The 26,434-nt window shown below is 47.2% G+C and overlaps 1 long non-coding RNA gene across 1 annotated transcript; it reads left to right on the top strand.

The window, feature by feature from the left end:
- The first annotated feature begins 15,241 nt into the window (after window positions 1–15,241).
- Window positions 15,242–17,324, top strand: LOC120644509. Its single transcript, XR_005663780.1, has 2 exons — window positions 15,242–15,529; window positions 16,614–17,324. It is a non-coding gene; the product is annotated as an uncharacterized LOC120644509 (long non-coding RNA).
- Window positions 17,325–26,434: the final 9,110 nt, after the last annotated feature.

Raw genomic sequence — 26,434 nt, 5'->3', positions numbered from 1 at the left:
GCTCCAGCCGCATTGCAGGTCGCACGTTCTCAGGGCGCTACGTTGCCCACTCATCCCGCTCACATGCTGGCGACCTCGGGTGGCCATCGCACTCCGACGCCGGCGACCTCGGGTGGCCTGATGCTGGCGGCCTTGACCCGCCGCCCTCAGATTTAGGAGGCCCTGGGAACTCTCCAGCACCTTCGTCCACCCGCGCTCCCTCGATGTTACCACCCCGGAGGTTGACCTTCATGGTCACCCTACCTCCCGATGCGTTCGACTCCAATGACGCCGCTACGTTTGACCCCGAGTACTCCTCCGACACCTAGATGGAGATGGACCCGGACGACAATGTCTATCGGAACTAAAAGGTTCCATTCCCCAGGGGCCCCGTTCTGCGCATCTCCCACCAGAGTGATGGCACTTTCAAGTGCCCTGTATGCCCCGGCCTGGCGCACTGGTGGACCAGGCTGAACGAGGTCAGGGTCCCCGTCCTGGGGTTGGCCAACTCTAGCGCCCTTAGGTCTGTGAACAAGAAGAAGTATAGCTGCCATCGCATCCTTGCTCGAAAGAGGGGTGGATCCATTGAGTGACCCACGCTGCACCCAATCGTGCCTCATTCGTGTCGATCTCGTCGTCGTCGGTGCAACTACCGCTCCACATGTGCTGAGTTCACCCGGGAGCTACTACTTTTAGTTTGAAGTCATAGTAGTAGTGTGTGTCATCATCATCGCTGCAGTGGGATGGCACCGCTAGCAACAAAGCTTGTAAATTAATTTTTGTTTAATTATGAACTATTATGATGTCAATATTTTCAAATTAACGTACTTATTGTTGCAATTTGGAGTTCAATTGTTTGTTTTATGGTGTCAAACTTTCAGGGATTGATGGGGATTTTGACAAGTTGCTTTGGAGATTTAATCCCATTGTTGGCGACTACCAACATCACCAGCGATGACGGCCGCAGATGCCAATTTGGGGTGGCAGTATTTCATGAACCACGAATGAATCCGCAAGCGCACGGAATACCGCTGTAGCCTTTTACCCGGGAGTATACCAGGGTGTCATTTATATTTCCGCAGGGAAGGCGGTGAGTGAGAGAATATATAGATTAGTGGGTGAACTCTATCTAGATTGGATATTCTCATGCATAAACAGGGATAAGATAATAACATGGTAGGAGGTAGTGTGACACACACACAAACTACCCTCTCGGATAAATAAATAAAAGAAAGATAAAAGATGCTTTAGGCCGGGAGCAAGGTAAAAGTCAAAGCTCGAGTCAGCTATGCTAGGCTAGCTATATCTACACTTTCTCATTGGTTAGCTCGTCAGATATTAAACTACACAACAGGGAGATCGCTATCGAAGTGACGGGAGGAGCCCGTACACCCCGGCGACTTTATGTACCTCCTACCCCCCATACTGAACGTGGAGGATTACTAAAAGCCTCGGACAGGGCTGTCACCACCTGCCGGCTACCTCTACAAACCGTGGGTGTAGTTGACATCCAGTAACACTTAACTAATCTAGACACCATGTCTACACTAGTAAGGGATACTCTAGTGTCCCGCGCGGAGCCCCCACCCTCCGGATGGACAGACATCACACTAGAGCAATCATACGAATACTGGAGCAGTTGATAGAGTTCTAAGAACAAAAGACTAACCCTCTCCAGCACAGGGCGATCATACAATGCAAGCATAGAATGATAACGCAACCATGACAAGAAGCATATACTCGATAACTCAGAATATACTTCAAGTAGATATCGGTAACCATAGTCTCATTCTATTACAAACAATCGAATATTACAAGAGAGAACTAGAGATGAACCCATACCAGACTCTCAAGCAACACCGTCGACTCGATGACTCCTAGACTTCTCCTAAACTCCACTAAGCCTAAAGACTATGCAAGAAGGAACTTGAGAGGTGAGTGAAGTGAGATGTGTGTGTGTGTTCTCATTCTCTACCCCCTCCCTTGTATTTATAGGAGGGAGCCATGGGGTTTCTGCAGCTATTCCTCCGCAAACCGATGTAGGGGACCAATGCCATGCTGCCATGTAGCAAGCTTAAGGCGGTGGGGCCCACGGGCCGGTTGGCCGACCAAGGGGTCGGCAGGCCTACCAGTAGCGCCAACTGCCCCCAACTGCTAGGAGTTGGGCTTGCCTGGGCCTGGCCTGGTTTGAACACCGAGGTAGAGCTTGTCTTGAGTGATCTTGCTTCGGTTCTTGGGCTACACTTGGTCCATTTGAGCCTGAATCGATACTCTAATATTTTCTGTTGGGCCAAAGTGTGCTTGCAACCTGCATATTAGCTCAAAAGCACAACTTGCATATTCTAGAAGGTAAAGTGTGGTTTAGGGACTTTATTGGATAAGGATGTGTGTAAGAAATACAAACTCTCATGATTTTCTGATCAAGTTGACGCCTGGAAATTTTATATTTAGTGAGCGTCAACAAGATCCCCCAAGCTGTCCTTTGCTCATCTCGAGCAAAGTAGGACAAATCAGGTTGTTGATCAGAAAATCACTCTCACTCGTACCTTACCTGTCATGTCATAGTCTGAAGCAAAGGGATTCATCTATAATCTTAAATATCTCGGTTAGCATACCTTTGCTCAATTACCTTACTCCTTCATGGGGTTTTTTAGCTATCTCCTTGTCTTGGGCTGTTGAAAGTCAGAACGGTGCATAGAGTAATACTTACTTGTTCATAGATCCGCAATCCATCTGGAGATACTTTTTTTGGAAGAATTTTGAAAACATGGCAAAGCTCCTAGGATAACTCTCTCGAGGCACTCATCTTGTATTTCCTTACCAGAGCAGTATCTGCCTTTGATCTTTCCTACTACTATAAGCCTTTATGGAGCTCAAGGTAGGATAAGAACAGGGCACACTTGTATTCTATTTATTGTAAATTCAAAGAGAGGATCCATGGAGAAACAAGTCATGCAATCTCGATCAAAAGGTGCATGTGTATGAGTGGATGGATGGATGGATGGATATGACTTACTCCTTGAGGTAATGGCTTTTCTCTCTCAAATCATCCCTATTTCTTTTTTTTGAGACATGGTTACCCCCTTTTTCTCTCTCTCTCTTTTTTTGAGTCATGCTTCTTTGGCATGCCATCTTTTCTCTTTTTGGGGCAACCATAATCTGACTTTATTTTATTTCAGGGATGTTCTACGAGAGAGATCACCAAGACATGGAGCACTTATTATGTGGAATGAATAATGGGTGGTGGTGCCAATTCCCAATGTAGGAATGTAGCAATTGGATGGGACGTGTATGTGCTTATGATCAAGAAAGCATGAAAAGCATCTCACTAGGGTCACACAATTTGACAAAACTCAACAGAATATCAAGCAGCATATGTGTAAAGGGTTTTTCATGGAATATGACACATGGCTTTGGTAGGACATTGCATATCGCTGGGGAACTTGCCTCTTTTAGAATTTTTGAAAACAACTCCAGACTTCAAGCATCACTAGAACAAGCTTGCACAACCTTATTTACCATATCTGAACTCGCAACAACTTAGACTTGAATCAAGCATATGCAACCCACGAAACTTTCAGGTTCATTGACAAGATATTTGCATAACCAGCAGATTTAAACTCAAGAGAACTCTTATTTTCAAACTAAGCACAATAGACATGATAGAGCAAAGCAAAATTCATCCTTTCAACTTATCAAAAGAAGTTAAAACATTCTTGTCACGCATCATGAAAAAGGGAAATAAAGCAGTAAATTTTTATTTTGTTTTTGAAAGTTTTTTTTATCAAATTTTATTGAAAGAAAATAAAGGGATACAGTTGACTTAAGGGAGGGGACCTCCCCCAAGCTAGCTCTTGGTTAGGGTCGAAAAGCAGGACCTTTCTCCATACCTGATTAGGTTGATGTCGTTTCGTCTGTACCTGGAGAAGTAGTAACGGTCGATGATGTCTTGTTCTTCTTGCGCCACACCTTCTTGGTCTTCTTTGGTGGCGTAGGCGGCGCTAGAACAGGATCCTCGAGCGTAGTAGCCCTTGGTTTACCCTTCTTAGACCTTTTTGAGCTTGTTGGATCTTCTTTCATAAGTGTCTTCATAAAAGGTATAAGACTATCTTTCTGAGAGGGTGTGACTTCGACTTCTTTGATATTTTGAGGGTTTGGCCCAAATTTGACTCGGATCATCAAGCATTGCTCTCTCTTAGGTCGGAAGTCAAATTTCTCCTCTTTACCATTCATATGGAGTCGGATTTCTCCGGCCCCAACATCAATATGTGCATCTGTTGTATTGAGGAATGGCCGTCCTAGAATGAGAGTAGTCTCTTTCTGATTATCCATATCAAGTACCACAAAGTCGACTAGGATGAAACAATCCCGAACTCTCACTGGGACATCCTCAGCGATTCCTTCTGGGTGCCGAACTAAAGAATCAGCCAATTGCAATTGCATGGGTGTTGGTGTCAACTCTGTATAGTTGAGTTGGTCAAATACCGCCTTCGGCATCACACTAACACTGGCCCCCAAATCACATAAGGCTTTGTCGAAGTTCTGTGTCCCTATTGAACATCTGATAGTGGGGAATCCTGGATCCTTTTTCTTCTCGGGCAATTGTTGAAGTATAGTTGCACTGCATGCCTCAGTGAGCTTGATTACTTCGGTAGTTGGCAGCGGTCGATTGTTGTTGATTATGTCCTTGATATAGCGAGCATAGGTCGGAACCTTCATCGCATCCATCAAGGGTACATTGATGTTCACTTATTGTATTATCTCAACAAAGCGGCTGAACTGCTCGTCTGTACTTGACTTCTTTGCCCTCATAGGGAACGGCAATACTTGAGTGTCATAGAATTCATGCGGAGCCGTCTTCCCTTCATGAACCTTCTCGGGTTCCTCCTCCCGAGGTGGTTCTTCTGCCACCGGGCTTGCCTTCTTCCTATTAACATGGTTAGGATAAGGCGGGTCTTGAGTAGTTTTACCTCCTCGTGTGGTTATCGCCTTAACGTTCTCCAAATCAGGGGGCATGGTAGCAGCCACTTGAGCTAGTTGAGTGTCAATCATCTTGTTGAAACTCAACAGGTTTTTGATGGAAGTGGAGAATCCATCCATCTTGGCATGGATAGTCTCCATAGATTTGTCTATAACGGCCAACTTCTTCTGAAGGGACTCACTGATCTTCGCTTGGCCGTAGACAAGATCTCTCAAGGTAGGCTGGTTAGCATCGAAAGAATTCGAATTCCCATCACCTCCTTGATAGTATGGGCGTGGTTGACTCCACCCCTGACCTCCTTGTGGACGAAACCCATTGCTGCCATGAGGAATAGAGCTTCTTCTTGGGTTTCTGGGCAATTATCGCCCGAATGTCCAACATTCCCGCATACCTCGCACGTCATGCGGGTCTCCAAGGCTTGAAGTGTTTGCAATTGAGCCTTATCTTGGGAATAATCCTCAAATTTCTTGAGGAGGAGACCAATCTTAATAGCGAGCATGTCAGCCTCCTTAACGGAGTGCATACCTCGCTGGCGCGGTTGGAGGCGATCATCGCTCCAGCCTTGGTTGGAAACCATCTTCTCGATCAATGATGTAGCTCTCTCAATGGTTAGCGAGAAGAAAGCTCCACCCGCAGCGGCATCCACATGATCACGGGATGACTGTGTCAACCCGTTGTAGAAGTTCTGTAGAATGAGCCAATTGTCCATTCCATGGTGCGGATGCGCTAGAATGTACTCCTGAAGCCTCTCCCAAGCCTCCGGAGTTGACTCATTTGATGCCTGCTGGAAGTTCGAAATCCGACCACGAAGAGCATTAGTTTTGCCCGTCGGGAAGAACTTCGAGAGGAACGCCTTGGCACATTTGTCCCAAGTACCCACAGCAGCCTTGTTAGTATAAAACCATTGCTTCGCTCTCCCCAAGAGAGAGAACGGAAACAGACGGAGCCGGATAGCATCCTACGATACACCCTTGATAACAAAAGTACTGCACAGCTCTAGGAACTGCTGGAGATGAGCGTTGGCATCCTCATTGGCCTTGCCACAGAATGGGCTGGCCTGCACCATCGTAATGAGACCCATCTTGATCTCAAAATTTTCTCCTCCGGTGTTAACCTCGGGCCCGGTAGGGACCTGATTAGTAGATGGAGAAGAGTAATCACAGAGTGTCTTCTGGACCAATGCCATGCTGCCACGTAGTAAGCTTAAGGCGGTGGGGCCCACGGGCCGGTCGGCCGACCAAGGGGTCGGCCGGCCTGCCAGTGGCGCCAACCGCCCCCAACTGCTGGGAGTTGGGCTTGTCTGGGCCTGGCCTGGCCTGAACACCAAGGTAGAGCTTGTCTTGAGTGATCTTGCTTCGGTTCTTGGGCTACACTTGGTCCATTTGAGCCTGAATCGATACTCTGATATTTTCTGTTGGGCCAAAGTGTGCTTGCAACCTGCATATTAGCTCAAAAGCACAACTTGCATATTCTAGAAGGTAAAGTGTGGTTTAGAGACTTTATTGGATAAGGATGAGTGTAAGAAATTCAAACTCTCATGATTTTCTGATCAAGTTGACGCTTGGAAATGATCGTTAGTGAGCGTCAACACCCATCCAAAATTGAACTAGAATCCGGGATAGATGCAATTAACTAGCTCTTCATTAATATTATATATATTTACATTGCATCCTCATGATGAGATATGATCGTCATGAAGCAAAAGCAACACACCAAAGGAAGACCTAGTTCACTAATTCACAAACAACATAAATTAACATGGCGCCGATCGAGCAAGATCAACCAAAGAAACTAGAATCCAAAACGCTCGAAGAGCAGATCGACTTCATGTTGAATCCTACAATCCTCGCTACTGAATCCTCGCTACTGAACCACCGCAATCCATTAGCGTACCATTCATCGACAGGACGGTCGCCGCACGGCACCGGTGCCGCCGCCGGCTGCACTTGTACCCATTGGCGACAGTGAGTTCCCAAGATGCGGGCGAAGGCTAGCTCGCGACACTGCAGACAGCCCTCGTTGCTCAACATTGGTTTGCCGGCACCGGCCGCCGCCCCCACCGCCCTTGACCTGGCGAATGTACCGCCTCGCAGCTTCGTCAGCGGCGGCACCGGTATTGGCCCTGAAGAGGAGGATGGCGGCCACATTGTGCCCACGATCGAAGGCGCGGGCAAGCTCAACGATGCATGGCCAGGCCTCAGCATGCCCTTGGAGAAGGCATTGTTCATCCCGGTGACGTAGCAGGCCTCCGGGTTGCTGATGTCGGTCAGCTGGGCAAGGAGGGCGACGTAGCCATCATGGTCATTCCCTAACATGGAGGCGGCAAACCAACGTACATCGATGAGTTGGCCGATGCCGCGGTCGCTGGCCACGCGGCATAGGAAGTGGCACGCCGCCCATAGACTGCGGAGGTCGTCCATGGGAGACTCCGACGTCGCCGCGAGGTATACATTGAAATACATTGAAATTTCTATCTTTTTTAGGGTTTGGGTGCAAATATCAATGGTAGCGATAAATTTCATATATACCCCTATAAAATGTAATCACTGTACCTTGGGAGAAGAGAACTAGAGGTATTCTAGTTTCTTCTATTCATATATGTGCATTTTTTTGGGGACAAATTTTGAACTCTAGAATATGTCTAAAACAGTCGGGATCAATTTATGTGGAAGACCAACTGTCGGCCCTGGCATTAACATCTACCTTTTTTCCCAGTTGTGCGTCTTCTCTGTCGCTTGTGGGACCCATATGTCAGTGTCCTGGACCTCATCTCACATTGAAACCCAATCGACGCACAGGTTGGAACCCAATTGAGGCACTTGTTAAACGAGGTAGTGGTTCCGTGATGCACTCAAAACGGCATCCCGCAGCGGCGACAATTGCGCTTCTTCTTGGCCTTCCCATCTTCTGAACTACCGCGACAGTAGCGTGCACTCTTTGTGACTGATGCAACCATGACATAGTGACATGGCATACAAAAAACACTATAAAATTTAGGATGGGGATGAGGACGACCTACAGTACTATAGCCACAGTGTAGAAAGATCTTGCGGCAAAAAATATCCATTTACGTCCCTCAACTTTGCCCTAAAGATCAAGTTCATCCCTGAACGTTTATATTGGCCAATCTAGTCCCTTAACTTTTGTTTTTTTATCGAATTCATCCTTGAGGTGATATAATGCTCCATAATGGCATGAGTATGCAAATATCCTTTTATCGTTAGCTCAAGTGTAATTCTTTTCATGTTAGTACGTACTGTGTGCAAATGTGCGTGTACAATTAACACAAATGGAAGAATTTTAGTGTGGGTGGTAATTCAGGAGGGGAAGGAGGAGCCAAGGGTAAAAAGAATAGAGCGTCTCCTGGTCATCGCGATGGGTCGTCCCATCTTAAATTCAACTACAGTCGTCATCAAGCAAATGCGACACAAAACAAGACCTAATGCACTAATTCACACTATATCGTGTAGTTAATTGAACTCAAAAGCAAGGTAGCAAGATCAACAGATCACAAAAGCAAATAAAAGCAACAGAAAAGCAAAAGTAACACTACTAATAATAGTTCCTGTTGGTAAAACATGCAGAGAACATCTCGTTTTCACCATGAAGCCGGCAGTCCTCACTATAAAATCACCTTGTCCACATTCACCTGGACCAAGTGTTGATGCAAAATATGGTCACACACTCGAATGCACTAGAGCGCGGAGCAAGATCATCAAAACAGTCAACACCGGCAGCCTCTCTATGCAGACCGGTCAGACCGATTATGCGAACCAGTCAGACCGGTGCTCCAGGGAGACGGCGATTAACCTAAAACCTCGAGCTCGAAAGGGACCCCATCGGAGCTCATGGATCTAGAGTTTCTCTGAGGTCGGCAGGCCACTCAGAACGCCATCGAGAGCCGTAGAGACGAGCGAAGAACAACAGATGGGGTTGAAAAAGCTAGGGTTTGGAGGTAAAAAGTAAAGGATAAATATGTGAATCGATTGAGATTACCCTCAATCGGCTGTGGCCCTTCATATATAGGGTGGGGAGGTCTGTACCCATTAGGAGTCGAAACCCTAACAAATCCTGTGTCAAAATACAACTCCTAACTCGGATTTGGCGTTTCGGACCGGTCTTATCGGTCTCCGAAACGGTCGGTCTGACCGGTCAGACCGGGGTGTAGATCTTCCAGGAGGCATAACTTCCTCATCCGAACTCCTTTTCCTTCTTCTCTCGAATGCAGAAGCGCTGCAGCTTTCTCTTTTGAGTACGAGTCAACCCTGGAGGACGCCACCTTGGTTGAAAGTACTTTGATGTTGAATTACTGCTGCTAGCCTCATGATCATTAGCCATGATCGACCTTTGGACAAAAGGATTGACCGATTTACCAAAAACCATCGGCCTTTTACTCACGCTAGCATAGACGCATGTGCGACACACACGTACTTTAAAAAACCTTATTAGCTTTTAATTCAAAAATGCATTGAATTAAATATATGTTTATTTCAGTTGGAGAGAGTATCTGCATTTCATTTTTTGAGATATTTTTAAAACATCATATTGTGAATGAAAGAAGAGTATTTTCGAACTGCCTACCACTGAAATAAACGAAAATACAAGCATTAAGAGATAAAAAAATCATAGAAGAAAACTATCTCACTCTAACAAGTGACAAGCACATATTAAGCTGTTCTCGTAAGGCTATTTGACATGCTATAGGAATTTAACTTGTTGCCAGCCCGCGCCAAATGTACCTACACATCGTAGGAGGTAAAACAAGCCATTGAACGTCTCCAATTTATTAAAAAACAGCTAGCTTTCAGAAATACAAGCAAAATGATATCCCACCATTCTTAAATAAGCCATGACTTGCTGGTACTTTGTAATTCTTAAATAAACTGATATTCCAATAGAAATATGTGGCTTTTGTTCCTAGAATAAGTGAGTGAACAAATAAGTTCTGCAGCAAAGCCCGTCATATCATGCTATTGCATAAAACATAATTTACTCTAATTAAATGGAATGGAAGCCTCAACAAATTTGGACAAATAACCAGGCCGTAGCATATGAACTTAATATATGTTGTATCATCATATTTATCAGAATTCGCAGAAATATATTAATCAGATGAATGGACCAAGAAAAGAAGAGTAATTTTCCTGACGTATATTGTCAAGCATGAGAACAATATAGGGTGAAGATAATACACAAACGTGATCACTTGAGCATGGGGTTTGGAAACTGATCAAAAGGGGCAGGTGATTTAGAAGCTGATTCATAAGAGCACAGGCTAGTTATGCATGACCTTGTCCACGGCGATAAAAAGCTTCAGGACTGTGGCCTCCTCGAACTCCCTGTGCAGCACGTCCCTGTACGAGTGTGTTGAACAACAACAAGCATAGATCATGCAAGAAGTGCCTCGCCGGCGGCAAACAACACGAGCGCCTCCTACGGTGATGTACCTGCTGGATCCAATGGCTGCTTGGAGTCGATCCCCGTGGCACCGCTGCCGTGGGACGGCACCACCGAGCGTCCTCCATGTCCATGGCACCGATGCCGGCGCCGGGCGAAGTAGAAGATGGCGAGGGCCCGGAAGAGGACGACGTTGATTGCCTTGAATGCATATTGATCAGTTCAATTCAATGTATGATTCAGCAAACTCCAGATTGCAGGGAGCAGGATTGATTTGGGTCGATTAATACGCGGAGGCAGGTCGGAAGAGTCGCGACGTTAGGTGGGTACATCGGCCGGGTAAGACAGCGACGCGGTGTAAAAAGTTTACTATTTTCGGCAGAAACACCATCTAACTCTTCATTTTCATGGGTCTGCACTTTTTGTTTTGTCTTCTTGACCTCCGACGAGTGGGTCTAGCGTGAGGGGTATGGTGGACCTAGTTTGGGTGAGAAAGGTTTTCAAATGTTTTCGATCTTCATAGTATAGATCTTTAACGAGCACCTTGACATTGCCGATTTGCACAACATTGCCAATCTTTATAGTACAGGCCTTCTGTGATCCTCCTCCTTGTGGTGAGATGGTGGGTGCAGCATCGGATAACAACGCATCCAAATTCCTCCATGACCCCCCATGTAGGACAAGGAAAATCCGATATCGATGACGCCCATGGCGCGGTGGCATACACCTTTTGGGGGAGAGAACAGTGTGGTGCTATCATCCCTGCGCTTGCTGGATTCTCCCTTAGGAGAAGAACGCTTGCCTTGACGCAAAGGTGACCTTGGTGCCTTTTTTAGTGGCCGATCTATTAGAACGGCCTTCGTGTACTAGTTCAGTAACTAATCAAAGGTGAGTTTCTATTTTGTAACTTTCCATTGCACCTTTGACTCACTAACCTTCCAAGTACTCACTTTTGAACCCTTAGGCTTGAAAGTTCTGGATCGGCTCTGTGTCTAACTGGTCTGACCGGTTGAAGCGACCGGTCTAATTGGTCATGTCTGGACAGCAGGCCGACTCGTGTCTCACGAGGAACTCTATTGCCCCGGGTCTTGATGCTTTGATAGTAATTTTTAATGAATCCTTACCATTAGGAGTCTTCCCCAACGTCACTTCTCTGGCCAGAATCTTGTCATTGACATTCTTCGGCCTTGGCTCACCAATGATAACATTCTTTCCTTTTTCTCCTTCGGCTTGTTCCGGCAGAATGAGTATCTTGACATTATCCAAATCAATGGTATGAACAGGGAACGACGCTTTATCATCTTGCATCTCATGTGTTGCCAATCATCCTTCATTAACGGCCGATTGTATCTGTCGACAAAAAACATTACAATCATTGGCTGCATGAGAAAAAAATTATGCCACTTGCTATATGCACGCCGCTTCAACTCCTCAAGCAGCGGTATGGCATGAGACAACTTGAGTTTCCATTTCTAATCAATTCATCAAACGATCACATTTAGAAACATCAAAATTAAAACGAGCTCGTTCTTGCCGATTTTTTGGAATCGGCTTAAGCGAAGAACAAGAACAGGGCTTAGCTTCTGATGGCCATATGAACTCAGCAACTTTCTTTTTCTCATCGCCTGAATCAGATTTACAATCAACATGTTTGGACTCATGAGTTTCACAACTTTCATCTTATAATGCGAAAGAAAACCATCAAAAAGCCAAGCCAGCCAAATCCTTTTCGGAAACGGTCAAATTAAGGCATCGGTTCTTTATGTCTTTAAATCTTCGGAAGTAATCCGAAGCTGGCACATCTCGGCCTTGCTTAACCGATGTCAAATTTGACAATTTTGCCCCATTGTCCCCATTATAATAACGATCATGAAACTTACATTCCAACTGATTCAAAGATCATGAACCGCATGGCGAAACCAATGATGCTCCAGCAACCTCTGCCCCCCCGCCGGCACCACCACTGAATCTTCCTCGCCCATGGCTGCATGTCTCATGTACTGCCTAGCAGTAGCGTCGATGCCGGTGCTGCCATTGGCCATGTACAGGAGGACGGCGGCCACATAGGCCGCCGCTTTGTGGCCGCCCGCGGCAGCGCGCTCGAGATTCTCGTCGAGGACTGGCCATAGTGGTGCGAACACAGGTCCAGGGAAGACAGCATGCATCCTAGTGATGAAGTAGGCCGCCGGATTGCCAATGTTGGACAGGCGATGAAGAAGGTTGTGGTAGTCGTTAGTGCTGCTCCACCTTCTGGAGTTGGACACCCGCCCTAAGTCGATGCGCCGGCCGACTTCGGAGTTGCGGCTCAAGCGGCACATGAAGTGGCATGTCTCCTGAAGTGCACGGAGGTCCTCCATTGGCCCCCATGAGGTCACAGCGACATTGCCGCGATCTGAATGAGCACATCGAAAGGGAGGTCCCCAGCCATGACTGCCGGCGCTGCTTTGCCTCCATGAGTCCCGGCGTCGATGATGTCGCAGAACTAGTATCGCGAGACGAGGCATAGTAGATGGAGCCGCGGCGCGGGGATGGCGGCGAGCCGGAGCACTGGAAAAACCCCTCATTTGGAGCTCGCGTCGTCAGGAGGTGCTGCAGCATTGATGGTGCACAGGCGCGTGGATGTCGGCGAGCCGGAGCCGGTGATCAGACAGGAGGCGGTGGATTTGTGGTAGGGGCCGAACTACTCCTGCTCTCTCTTGGCAACTGCTGCCTACCACGCCGTCGACAAGAAGTTGGGTAGAGTTGGGGATTTTCTGGATGGGGAGAGAAAGTTGTTGATGGTCTATATCGACCCAGTTTGACTATCAACTCCTGCACAAAAATCAAGCATATTGTGGGATAAATGCTAGCATAGGGTTATTTATTAACATATTCCACAGATGTTGGTTTCAGATTGTGTGCAAGTGATTCCGAGCTAAAAAGGAAGCAATATGGTGAGGCATAATCCAAGACGCGACATTTTAGCCAATCTGAGCGTGACACGTGTTAGCACATGGATTAGAGGGCCCACCAAAGCAGAGAACCGACTTAACCAGAGGCTACTCCACATGTCAATGACATGTTGGCCCCTAGGACAGCCCACCAGGACAAGCTGGGGGCGGTTGGCGCCACAGGGTGGTCGGCTGACCAGGGTGGTCGGCCGACGGCCCAATGGGCCCCACCGCCTTCAACCAGCCACGTGGAGGCGTCCCATTGGCTCCCAATGTCAATTCAGGGCAGCTTCAACTCCATCTCACTGCAGACTTCTAGTGGCTCCCTCCTAGAAATAGTAGAGGGGGTGTCAGACCCGAGGCCACAGGATACCTGATGTGGCACGGTTCAGTACCAAATATGGGATGGGGCATGTCTCATACACATTCGTCATGTAACTAATTGGATAGACTTAGAACTAGTCGGTATAGAAAGAAACCACCCGAGTAGTATTTAGTGCAGACTCTTAGGCTAGTACCGATCTAGAGTTTCCATGTAACCTTACCTCCCCAGATTATATAAGGGCAGGCAAGGACTCCTCTAAGGGTAGAATGCTCTAAAACCTAGTGCCTATGCACCCACCAACATTCAAGGCAATACACACCACCCAACAGGACGTAGGGTATTACACATCCATACGGCCCGAACCTGTCTAAACCCTCGTGTTGCTTGCACCATTGTGTTCTTGATCTCGGCGTCTTCCCACGATCATCTCTCTACCTAAGGGTATCCCTAGGTAGACGTGACAGTAAAACACCGCCAGCTAGCACCCACCGTGGGGCGGATCTCCGACGATCTCTCGACGAACTCGATGGGCTCTCTCAACCTCGACAACACCCTGGAGAAGGGCATGACCCTCTCCTTCAGAGCCTGTACCTACATTGCTGATGGATCCGGTGGCTTTACCAGCCACCTCGCCGATCCAGAAGATGCTGAATTGTCCCACGCTGAGGAGAACTGCGCCCAAGACAACTCGGCAGCACAAGCTGCCATTATGCAAAACCCTCCTGAGAATATTTAGGAGAAAGAAAATTTTGACCTAATCAAAAGATACTGGACAGACCCAGAATCAAACGTTCAAACCTGAGTGGACAACTCCGATCTACTCGATGGAATCGATCGCATGACCAACAAGCTCGCTGAGTGCGTCAATCTCGCGCAAAGCAGTCTAGACAAACACGGCGTACCACGCATCAGCGATCCCACAATAACAAAACCAAAAAATCATCACTCAGGTGATATTTTCACCCATGTAGATCGAATTGAAAACACACTGCTAGACTGCATTAAGTTATCTGAGGACACCCTCAACGCCAAGGAGTATGATTCTCCTGAGGCAAAATTTAACCAAGACATTGATGAGTTCATGAGTAAGCTTGAACACATGCCTAGAAATGACTGCATCGAAATCAATCCCAAATTGCTCGATCCAGTCAACGACCAAGAACTCAACGACTACATAATCAGTCTGGATCCTCCGGACGAGTTTGACGATCTGGATGATTGGTCAAACGACATTGATATATTCATGCAGGGTTTATGCGATCAGCTCAAATATCTCTGGTTACGCGCAAAAGTAAAGGAGATGTGGGAAAATTTCCAATGGAACTACCCATATCACCAAGCGCTCCATGTGTAATATCCCAAATATTCACATAAATTTTTTATTTGTTTATTTGAAAAAATTAGGGAGTTGACTCAAAGTTGACTTTTTGAATCATTGGTCGGATGAATGATCAGAGACCATGGTTGCGTAGAGCTCGTCGAAACAAATCCGTTTTACTACTCACATGCCAAGTTTGGATAACGGATGAATTGGTGGCGAGCCAATGAATCTAGGCCATTGGATATGCATTACGTTTCTGTTTTCTAATCTCTCTCGACATCTTCTTGTTCCGACAGCCTCCTGTTCCAGTGCCGCTGCTGCTCCTATTCCATCGCTGCCTCCTGTTCCAGTGCCGCTGCTGCCCCTATTCCATCGCCGCCTCCTATTCCAGCGCCGCTGCTGCCTGCCCATCCTATTTCTCCTTGCTGACGCCTCTCCAACGCCACCGCCCTAGCGTCCATCCGTGGTGCTGCTTTGCTCCTTGTCAGGACAGGGGACCAAAGGCAAGGTGCAGGAAGGGAAGAGGAGAGAAAAGGGTGAAGTTAGGGTCTAGCAAATTGCAGTCTCTTCCTAAAATCAAGATCTTCTCCGGACGGGTAAACTTCCATTTGTCCTTAATCGAGTTCTGTTCAGTTTTAATAGAGGAAATTGCTATCAACTTTTCCGGTCTTAGTTCAATCTGTGGACAGCAGGTTTCATTCGAATTCTGGTGTTAATCTAAACAAAATTTTAGTATTCCTATCATACAAAAGTTGTAGGCTTTGTCGATATCTTTCCGATGGCGCTGGTTTCACTCAATTCCGATTAGCGAATTAGGAGTAATCCTCAAATTGGCACTGCTGTCCGTCTAGGTTAAAATCTGTGCAGATATCTGTTTATCTATTTTCGACTTATTTAGAGGCCGAATTTCCCCTGGGTGCTGTAACAAAAGTTGTAGAAAATTCTCTGTAGATGTTCAAGATGTATTTATTTAGGAAAAAGTCTATATCACCCCCTCAACTATGGGGTTGGTCTACATAACCCCCCAAACTATGAAATCGTCTATATCACCCCCTGAACTTTCCAAAACCGGTCAAATTACCCCCTAAATCAGTTTTGAAAAATCATAGTAAATCACAGAAAAATCATAAAATAGAAAATCAAATTGTGTTAGACTCCAAATGAGTAGATCTACACAATGAACATATAATATGGTATGCTTTAGTACAATTTTTTTGCTGTAGCTTTAGATCTATGTTTTTCTTCATAGCTATAAAAAATTGTACTAAAGCATACCATATTATATGTTCATTGTGTAGATCTACTCATTTGGAGTCTAACACAATTTGATTTTCTATTTTATGATTTTTCTGTGATTTACTATGATTTTTCAAAACTGATTTAGGGGGTAATTTGACCGATTTTGGAAAGTTCAGGGGGTGATATAGACGATTTCATAGTTTGGGGGGTTATGTAGACCAACCCCATAGTTGAGGGGGTGATATAGACTTTTTCCATTTATTTACTGTATTTGGTTAAGCAAATCAAAAGTTATGGGCCAAACAGTGAGTAACTCAGAGAATTAGTCGAATTTTCAGAAATTGTGAGAGTCAACGGTTTAGGCTTTTAGCTCGGGATTTCTTTGAGTATATAGGCTTTTGGTCGATATGATCTAGTTCCTGAGAGTGGTTTATTCTACAGGTTCGATAAATTCTAGTGGCGAGCGTGTGATGCCGAATTCTCGGCAAGGTTAAGGCAAGTGCAATGACGAACCTCTTGATGTGTGATTATGTTTGTGGCTTTCTTGCTACCCTTGGGCGACATTTATTCAATATCTTTATTTCATATGTCAATTCCTTTAAGAATCATGTCATAATTTTCTGGTTCCATCAAATGTTTAAGATCCGTGTGTTGCCTTTCATATTGTTCAAGTGCCGGGGGTTTGTATAAACACCGGTTGTGCAATTTGGTTCTTATGTTCAGGTTCCTGTGAATAAGTGCTGGCCCCACTTGTTCGGCTTTACCGGTAAATGCTAAGAAAGTTTCAGGTGACGTCCGTTTCAGATAGAAACTATTGTTTCACTGTTGTTCCATTAATTTTGGATTTCCAATATTCATGTACTTGCAGTTATTTTTTTCCGGTTCTGAATTGTGCTTGCTGAGTATTTTTACTTACTCTTGTGTTTATCTGGTTTTAGGTACTCGCTGATCAAGTTTGCATGGGATGGGAGTAGCCAATTCATGATGAGCATGCACACACTTTTGCCATTCATTAAACAAATCTTTAGGCTGAATAATTCTTTGATAGTGAGGATTGTCACGTGATCATTTGGTTGTTACCTAAGATTTATTTTTTTCGGTTGTGTTGGTTGATGACAAAGTCTATTTACTATCTTTAAATTCTTTCTGCTATATTTATGTCTTGTGTGCCGCGGATGTTAGAATTTACAAAGGAGACTCTGCTGAAATTTACTAGAATTTTAATACTTAGTGCAATTTAATGTCTTTAGTAGTAACCTCCAGGTACGTCGATACTTGGGGTGTTACACTAGGAATCTACCATACAACTCGATGATCTAGCCAAGTTCCCCCATTAAAGGATACTTCCAAAGGATGGGACAACATAGCTCCCCGTGCAAAGATGGGTCTCCCTCTCCTGGAACCAGCGTATCACCCATGGGGACCTAAAAATTCAGCCGCCAGAATCCAAGAGACTAATAAATCTCAAACCCTAAAAGATCTTGAAAAAGACTTACATTCTTTGCTCCAAATCGGGAAACAAGATGCCACCAACACACGGGAGGCCCGGATAAGTATCCGAACCGATCCCGATATGGGATACGAAGTGCAACTCCCGCATGATTGCACATTGATTATAAAATCAACCCCCGAGGGCCGAACCATGCATTGGAGTAACCCACACAAGCATACCTCGCCCAAACTTAGCAGCCAAGGGCCTGTAACCCTATCCTACCAAGAAGGACCACCTCTACCGCCTCCACGAGCGAAAGAAGAACCCGAAGATCCTTCATGAGAAGTCCTGATGGTCCGGCTCATGGAGATCGACAACGACGACGACTCGATGGAACAAGTCAACCTAGACAACTACGACTCCGATGACTTCAGAGAGTACCTCTTCGACAGTGAGGTCCAAACGACCACAGCTGAGGTAACGACCAATTTCAACAATGAACCCCATCGTCCTACCCCAAGCGTGAAAGTCACCATCAATATGGAGGAGGAAGACGACGACCACGAGCAGGAGCGGCGCAGGGCTCGGAACCAGAAGTGCACCCAACGTCGCCAGCGCATCCTCGAGCGCATCCAAGAGGACACCGGAGACTCCCACGACTACTCCAATAATGACATGCGCAACGTCATCAACATCGAGCGAGACACCCACACGGTCATCATCTCCAAAAGGCAAGAGCGCGACGAGGTAGAGGCATATAGCCCTTCCTCCAACTACTGCATCCCACGACTCGGAGGCTGGCCCTTCCAGACCAGCCCCTCCCCGGCACCAGTATAAGAAGGCAAACATCGTCCAGCACCGCTTTGAGCAAGCTCTCCACAAGCGCTGCCCATGGCACCCCAGTGGCAGGCACTTGGCATTCGAATGCCGAAATCTACGCAAAGCCCTTAGAGCACCTGAGCTCCCCCCCCCCCCAATCCGCTTCGCAAGCCCGAAGATCCACGCCAAGGCAAGATGAGCCAGAGAAATCATTTGCTCTATTCAGAGCATTACCCTAGATCTTTTACCAACTGATAAGTTAGATAGCACACTAGTGCTCGAAGGGATTAGTTATAATTAAAAGTTTTTCAGAGTCAGATGTCTTGTATCAAGACTAGGATTTATATAATATATATGCTATTACTTACGTGCGTCTCTCCAACACTTTTGTACCTACTTGGCGGGAAGCATCTCCAACTACTCCTTATTAGGCGACTACTCCCTATCAGGCCAGTACTCAATGCCAGGCTAGTACTCAGGCAGGCCGCCGCCGATGCCGAGGACGCGACCCAGGTGCCAGTCCGCCACGGCAGGGGAGGCGCCATCCCTTTCTTGGTGCTGGCGTGGCCGCCACCACCTTCACGGACTCCCCCGCGGGAGAGCAGGATGGGGGCGACGCCGGTGCGATCCTTGGTCAAACGATGAGCTGCGGGGTGCTCCGCGGGAGCGCGTGGGCCAGGTGACGGAGTCGGAGCTGGAGCCAGAGCAGCGGTGAGTCCTCGTCGCCGGTCGATTGGAGGAGGCCGGCCGGCAGAGCAGGCACCAGCGTGAGGAGATCACGGTGGTGCGGGCGGCGTCCTTGGCCAGGAGGTGCGAGACAACATTGTGGAGGATCGCATCCAGGAGGGCGCTAAGGCGGTCCTTGGAGCCGCCACCGGGGGACAAGGAATTGGCGGAGAGGGAGGCGGCGAAGGAGACGGGCGGGCAGGGGAGAAAGCTATGCATGAGGTCGTACATGAGGTCCATGGTGGGGTTCACCATCCCAGAGCCCATGATGTGACACACCATCTCGTGCAGATGCCTCCATCCTCCACCTGCCTGCATCGACAACGTGCATCTTCCCCAACAGACGGGACAATAATGGAGGAAGAAGAAAGGATCCTAGTGTCACTTACAAGTGGGTCCTATGCGTCAGGAGGCCATGTCAACATTCTACGTGGTGAAACCGTTATCATTATGTAAGAAAGGGTCATAGGAGACGCGGCTTAACTGGCATAGGAGATGTAGTTTATTCGCGTCTCCAAATTTGCGTCTCCGATGTTAAGTCATAGGAGACATTATTAACTACGTCTCCTATAGTGACCAAATATGAGACGCTGGTGAAACGCGTCTCCACAACGAGTTTACAAGTGTCTCTCATACAGGATATTGGAGACGTGTCTAACCGCGTCTCCTATGTTTTTCATACAACATCTCCACTGAATTGTGCCACAGACGCGGAACAACAACCCGTGTCGCCTCTAACTGCTCATAATGGAGACGCGTCTCTCAACCCACGTCTCCTATAATCGCAGTTATCGGAGACTTTGATATATCGCGTCTCCTAACTTTGTTATTCCCCGTCCCATGTTTTAAACATAGGTGATGCGGCTAATATACCAGAGTCTCCTTTATAGGCTCATATGGTAGAAACTGTATGTAAACAAGCGTCTCCTTTGTATGTTATTATAGGAGACGTTGGTATTGACGACACGTCTTCTTTATGTCCGTTATAGGAGACGCTATTTGCTACCCTTCCGCATCCCCCATGACCATTGCATCTGTGCCTCACTGATCTTGCACAAACATACAAATTCCTAGCTTAGTGACAAATAGGCACAAACATTACAGGCAGAAGATTAAGCATTCAATATTCAGATATAACAACTTCAAGATTCAACATCACATGTAGTGACAAGATCAACATTCCACAAGTTACAAGACCATCAACATTCCACAAGAACCTATTTTGTAGTGTTATCAGTTCATCTAAGACCATGAGAACAAGTTCATCTAAGTGTGCTTAGGTGTTGGATTATTGTAGTGGAACTCTCCCTTCTTCGAGATTACCTGGTCCATGATGAAGGAGGATATCTTTTCTCGAATGGTGTGCAAATCATCAGCACTGAGGGGGGTTGGCAGCACTTCGAACTCCTGATTTGGAAGAACAAAGTCAGCAAAAAAATAGCAACTTGCAGAGATAAAATTGCCATCATAGTATATTTAACCACCATTAAGCTTCTCAAAGCCAAAAAAAGGAAAAGGAGCAATCCAAACTGATGCAACCCTCTAACTATTTGGTCAAAAAGCAGCTGAATTCCAAAAACTAATCTCCAACAAGCCAACATGCCAACATAATTCAGCTATCATGTAGAAGGATCAAGGCCGAGCATCAACGCCCGGCAAGATTGCTCAAGCCCTTGGACATACCATTATGGAAGTGGGAAGATATTAGTATGGATTTCATCATTGGGTTACCCCGGAACTAGAATGGGCATGGTGCCATTTGGGTGATAATCGGTCGCTTAACCAAGGTGGAACACTTCATACCAGTGAAGGAGAAATATCGGGTCAGCAAGCTGGCAGAACTCTACGTTGACAACATACTAAGATTGCACGGAGCTCCAAGGAGCATAGTTTCAGATAGGGGCCCACAATACTCCGCTAAGTTCTAGAAGAGCTTACATAAGTCCATTGGGACCACTCTGGAGTACAGCTCAGCGTACCACCCCCAGACAGATGGTCAGACAGAGAGAGTGAACCAGATACTCGAAGATCTGTTTTGAGCATGCGTCCTGTCCTACAACACAGACTGGGAGAAGAGCTTGTCCTATGCTGAATTCACTTACAACAACAGCTATCAAGCCAGTCTCAAATTGTCACCTTTCGAGGCATTGTACGGGAGGAAATGCAGAACCCCGCCGATGTGGTCAAAAGTCAGAGAACGGCCATTCTTCGGTCTAGAGTCAATTGAGGAAGCCGAGGAGAACGTAGCTAAGGTTTAGGAGAATTTGAAAACAGCCCAGAGCAGACAGAAGGGCTATGCTAACAAATGACAGAGGGAACTCACATTTGAGGTTCGAGATCATGTATACCTGAAAGTATCACCGCTTCAAGGGACCCGGAGGTTCCACGTGAAGGGGAAGCTTGCCCCGAGGTATATCGGACCCTACTCGATTACCAAAAGGATTGGGGATCTAGCTTACAAGCTACAGTTGCCAGATGAGCTTGCCGGAGTACATCCAGTGTTTCATGTGTCACAGTTATGCAAATGCCTTCGCATACTAGAGGAATCAATACCCGCTGAGATGGTCGATTTGCAAGACACTCTTAAGTACGTGGAATACCTTGAGAAGATACTGGACAGGGCAGTCAAGGAAACTAGGAGGACCACAATACCATATTGCAAGGTTCTATGGAGCAACCACACAGAACGGGAGGCCACCTGGGAGGAGGATGATCTAAAGGAGAAGTACCCACACTTGTTTGAAACCCAATAAAACTTTAATCTCGAGGATGAGATTCTCGTGAGGGGGGGGAGACTGTAACATCCCATGATTTTACGGAATGTTATATTCTTCAAAAATGCGAGTTTTCAAAAGCTTTTTGTGTGGCGATGCTAATAGCTAGGATCACTCAAGGAGTAATGCTCTTCTACCCCAAACTCGTAGAAATTAAAACTTAATTTGAATATAAGGACCTAAATGCTAGTGTGAAGTATTTGGGTTTTATTGGGAATTTATTGGCTTTATCTTGTTTCAAACTTTTGGATGAAATTTGTTTGAATTGAGTTGTATTTAATTTGAAAAAAAACCATTCAAATTGAATACAAAAACTAACCCTAACCCCCTAACTCGTCGCGGGCCGAAACCCACCTGATCCCTCCAGCCCAACCTGCCTACCCGGCCCAACCCACGTGGGCGCGCGTGCTCGCGCGAAGGTGCACCGCTCAGATGCCCGCCGCTGGACTGCTCCAGCCCACCTGCCCTTCCCCTTTCTTTTCGCCGCCGAGGGCCACTGACAGGTGGGCCCCACCTATCAGCTTTACCCCTCTCCTCTTGCCACCCGCTCCCCCTTTCTGCCTTTTCCTCGTGCCACTCCGCAACAGCGTGCGGAGTGCATCTTCTGTCGGCCACCCTGCCCGCTGACACCACTGCCTGGCACTGTGGTCGGCCACGACACCCACCCGCGCGCGCGATCCGCTCCACACTTGAAACCCAAGCCCACGGAGCTCCCCGATGCGCGCCACATCACCACGCGCCGCGGCCATCACATTATCGCCATCCCTCCTCATCGTCCGGGCCTAAACCCTAGTGCCACACCTACTTAAACCCTCCGCCTCAGCCTCCACAAACCCTAGAGCCCCAGGGGTTTCCCCCATCCACCGCCGCCACCAAGAGAAGGGAGAAGGGAGAAGAAAACAGAGGAAGGCAAGAGAGGAAGGAGGAGCAGTCGCCGCCACCGGAGCCCTGCCACGCCACCGCCTGAACGTCTACACCGACATCCCTGCACAGCACAGCATGACTTCGACACCCCTGCACCGCCTCTTTGTTGCGCCGAGCACACCGACCCCGAGCCACACGGTAAGCGCCGCCGTCCGGCCACTACGACCCCTGCTGCTGTCGGCATTGCCTCTAGCCGCCGATGAGCCATCCCTAGCCAGCCATACGATCCCCCTTCCCTTTGTGTGCACTATAGGAGCCCGACGCCACCCTTGCCGTACCACATAGCCGCCGGCGCCGTGCCTGGCCATGCCGAGGCTGGCGACCGAGCCCCGTCCGCTGCCGTTGTGGCCACGCCACGCGTGTGCCGCGCGTGAGCAAACGTGCTGGCATCCAAGATTGGGTCTTTCCTCACCTGGATGCCGGAGCCATGTCGCCACCACCTCGCCATGCCTTCACAGGCGAGCGTGAGCCCGACCTCCGGCCTAGACCGAGCCCCGAGGCTCCGCTCGTGCCCACGTGCGCGCTCGCCAATGCCCAAGGCTGAGCCTTTGCTCGCCTTGGCAACGAGGCCAGCCGCCATCACCTTGCTCTGCCGCTGCTGGTCCGCCATGGCCATGCCAAGGCCTCATCGATGCGTGAGCGTTTGAGCACCGTCCCTAGGCCGTGCTGAGGCTGGCTCCCCGACGCCCAAGGCAGGGCCTTTTGGCCACCATTGTGCCTGGGATGAGCCGCCGCCGCCATTAGTCATCGCTGCCACCTCGACGTCATTTGCTGTCACCGCAACCACACCGTGACATCACGTTCGCGGCGTGGCGAGCGCGGTGGGACATTTCGTCAAGCACCTTGTGTGCGTGACGCATACACACACATACACATACCACACACACGCACACACAAGCCAGACCGCACCGGATCTGAGCCGTGCCACACCGGATCCTGGAGAGAATGACAAGTGGGACCATGCTGTCAACCGGCAGAAGAGAGAAGAAAAGAAGAGGAGGAGAAGACGGGCCAGATTCGGCCCAGTTGGCCCGAGAAGAAGGGAAGCCCAGTTCGCCTTTGAAGCTCGTTAACACTTTTTCTTTTTCTTTTGCACTCAGCACTGACACGTGGGACCCACCTGTCAGTGAGACCCAGAGACTGACCAGTGGGCCCGTTTGACCCACAGACCGTTGACCCATTGACCTAGTCAACGTTGACCGTTCAACGCAGATGTCAGCAAAGGCCATGCTGATGTCAGTACCAACCGACCCATGCATGACGTCATGCTGACATCAGTATCCCACGTGGCATGCCCAAAAGCTGCCGTGTGTCACTTATTTATATTTCTATTTTTTGGAAACTCTTTTATTATTTTTAGAAATGCTTTTAACCTTAGAAAAATCATATTAAATAAACCATAGCTCAGAAAATTATGAAACCAGTTTCATAATTCTTCTAAAATCATGATCTACATGTTAGAGTAGGAATTGCTTGGTTTTGGATCTTATTTTTGGGAGTTTTGGTGCATCTTTACACTTTGGTTCTCATACATTTTGTAATTACGAATAGGACCCGAAGCTGAGGAGCTGACCGGAGACCAGGACTACCCCGAGACCCGGGAGTACTATGAGGAACCGCCAGGTTCATGCCTGTCCTTACTTTTGAGTACCTATTAGGCATTGCTTGCTAGATCCACTACGCTTTATTGTTAAGATGTGATGTGATGAGCTTGCATGGCCTCTTTATTTATCGTACTCCTTGATTACCCATGTTTACCTTGAATCATTGAATGCTTTGGCTACTATTGGATATTGGCATATGTGTGGGATTATGTGATATGATAGTCTTGGCTTGAGTGAAGATTCCCCTATATATATATATATATATATATATATATATATATATATATATATATATATATATATATATATATATATATATATATATATATATATATATATATATATATATATATATATAAGGAGTCGGTGATTAGGACTTATCGCGGGGGCGAGCGAACCTTACCCGATCTTCGGATCTGGGACCAGGTGTGACAACCTAGGTCTTTGAAAGTCAATAATAGGCAAATTAGAACAATGAATTGAATTAATGTGAAGTCAAGCTTTTATTTAAATCAACAAAGAGGCAAATTAAATTCAACTTCAAATATTGGTTTCACTTTGTGAGGGCAAATATAGAAGGTTCTAACTATATTTCATGTCCAAATCACCTCACCAACATATTGTGGATAAAAATCTAGTACCATTAGTAACATGTGCTTAATTGGAAGTGGGCCTAAATTCAGCCCAAATAAGCAAAGTAAATTGATCCTTTTATAGAGTTTTTGAACTCTTTAAAATAACTCACCAGCCATTGCTCAAATGAAAAAGTGCCTAAAACTAAAGTTGTAGATCTCAAAAAACTGAATAAAAATGGTATTTAAAAGTTTTTCATTTGAGGCCAAGAAGAAGGAGAAAAATTGAGTTTACAGAACTGGATCTTAAACTTCTAGTTAATTATGAAAATGCCATTGACTCTCTCTCTCTCTCACCTCTCTCCCTCACAGCACGCCGTCCGTACGCTGGTCCTGGGGAACGGCAAATCCCTCCGATTTGGGCCGATTCCGCCCCCGGTTTTGCCCCTGGACGTGCCAGCTAGCTTCGCGGACACAAGCCACGCGTCCTGGACCACTTGTCTGCTCGCCACGACACCCGCCAGGCTGCTGCAATGCCACCGCCGCCGTCTGGTCGCCGTCGCGAGGCCGTCCGCCCTTCCTGGACCAAACCGGCCTCGCCCAGACAATGCGCTGTGTTCCCAGGACCCTCTCCCCCACCTCCCTTGCCTATAAAAGGGGCAGACCCCCCCTACATGCGCACCCGATCCGTCCCTGCTGCCATTGCCGCCGGCGAGCAAAACTCGCCGCGGACCAACCTCCTCCGCCCCACATTGCCCGATGGAACCTCACAAATAGCTTCACCTCATCCCACTGAAGCACTAGATCCCAGCCGCCCCATCCTTCCTCCACTACTGTGCCACAGTCCACCACCGCCGCCGGCCGCCCTCCTCCGCGGCGAGGTTGCATCCGGCCACCCCAGACCCAATACGAGGCACTAGTAGGTAGCCCTCAGTCCCCTCTTTCTTTTCCCCAGTGGGGCCCCCACCGCCGGCAACTCTGCTCGCTAGAAACAGTACCGCCAGCCCCTCCTCTATTACTGGCCAGGGACCTTCCCTAAGAAGAAACCAAAATCCCAGGGGCTAGACTGTAAAAACAATATGAACTCTATAGAACTCAAAGCAGTGAACTTTGAAAATGTGTAGAAATTCCTATAAAAATTAGAAAAATTTAAATCCAAATGTTTTGGAATCCTTGCAAACAAGATCTACAAGTTTCATTACATGCACATCTTCAGTTTCTTTCTGCATTTTAATCTAGGAAAAAGAATAGATTAAATGGGCTATAATTGTTCTAGGACTTCTACTCAGTATCTATGGGTGATTTTTTACTGGTAGCTACTTCATGCCATGCTTAGCTTTGTGTAAAAATTTGAACCCTTGTTAGATCTAGGATAAATATTCGTATTTTTGTTTTGGATGTTCTATTGTAG

Source organism: Panicum virgatum, chromosome 8K (assembly GCF_016808335.1).
Source record: "Panicum virgatum strain AP13 chromosome 8K, P.virgatum_v5, whole genome shotgun sequence".
Taxonomy (NCBI): Eukaryota; Viridiplantae; Streptophyta; class Magnoliopsida; order Poales; family Poaceae; genus Panicum; species Panicum virgatum.
Note: the sequence above shows the minus strand (reverse complement) of the source record. Positions and strands in the feature narration are given on the sequence as shown.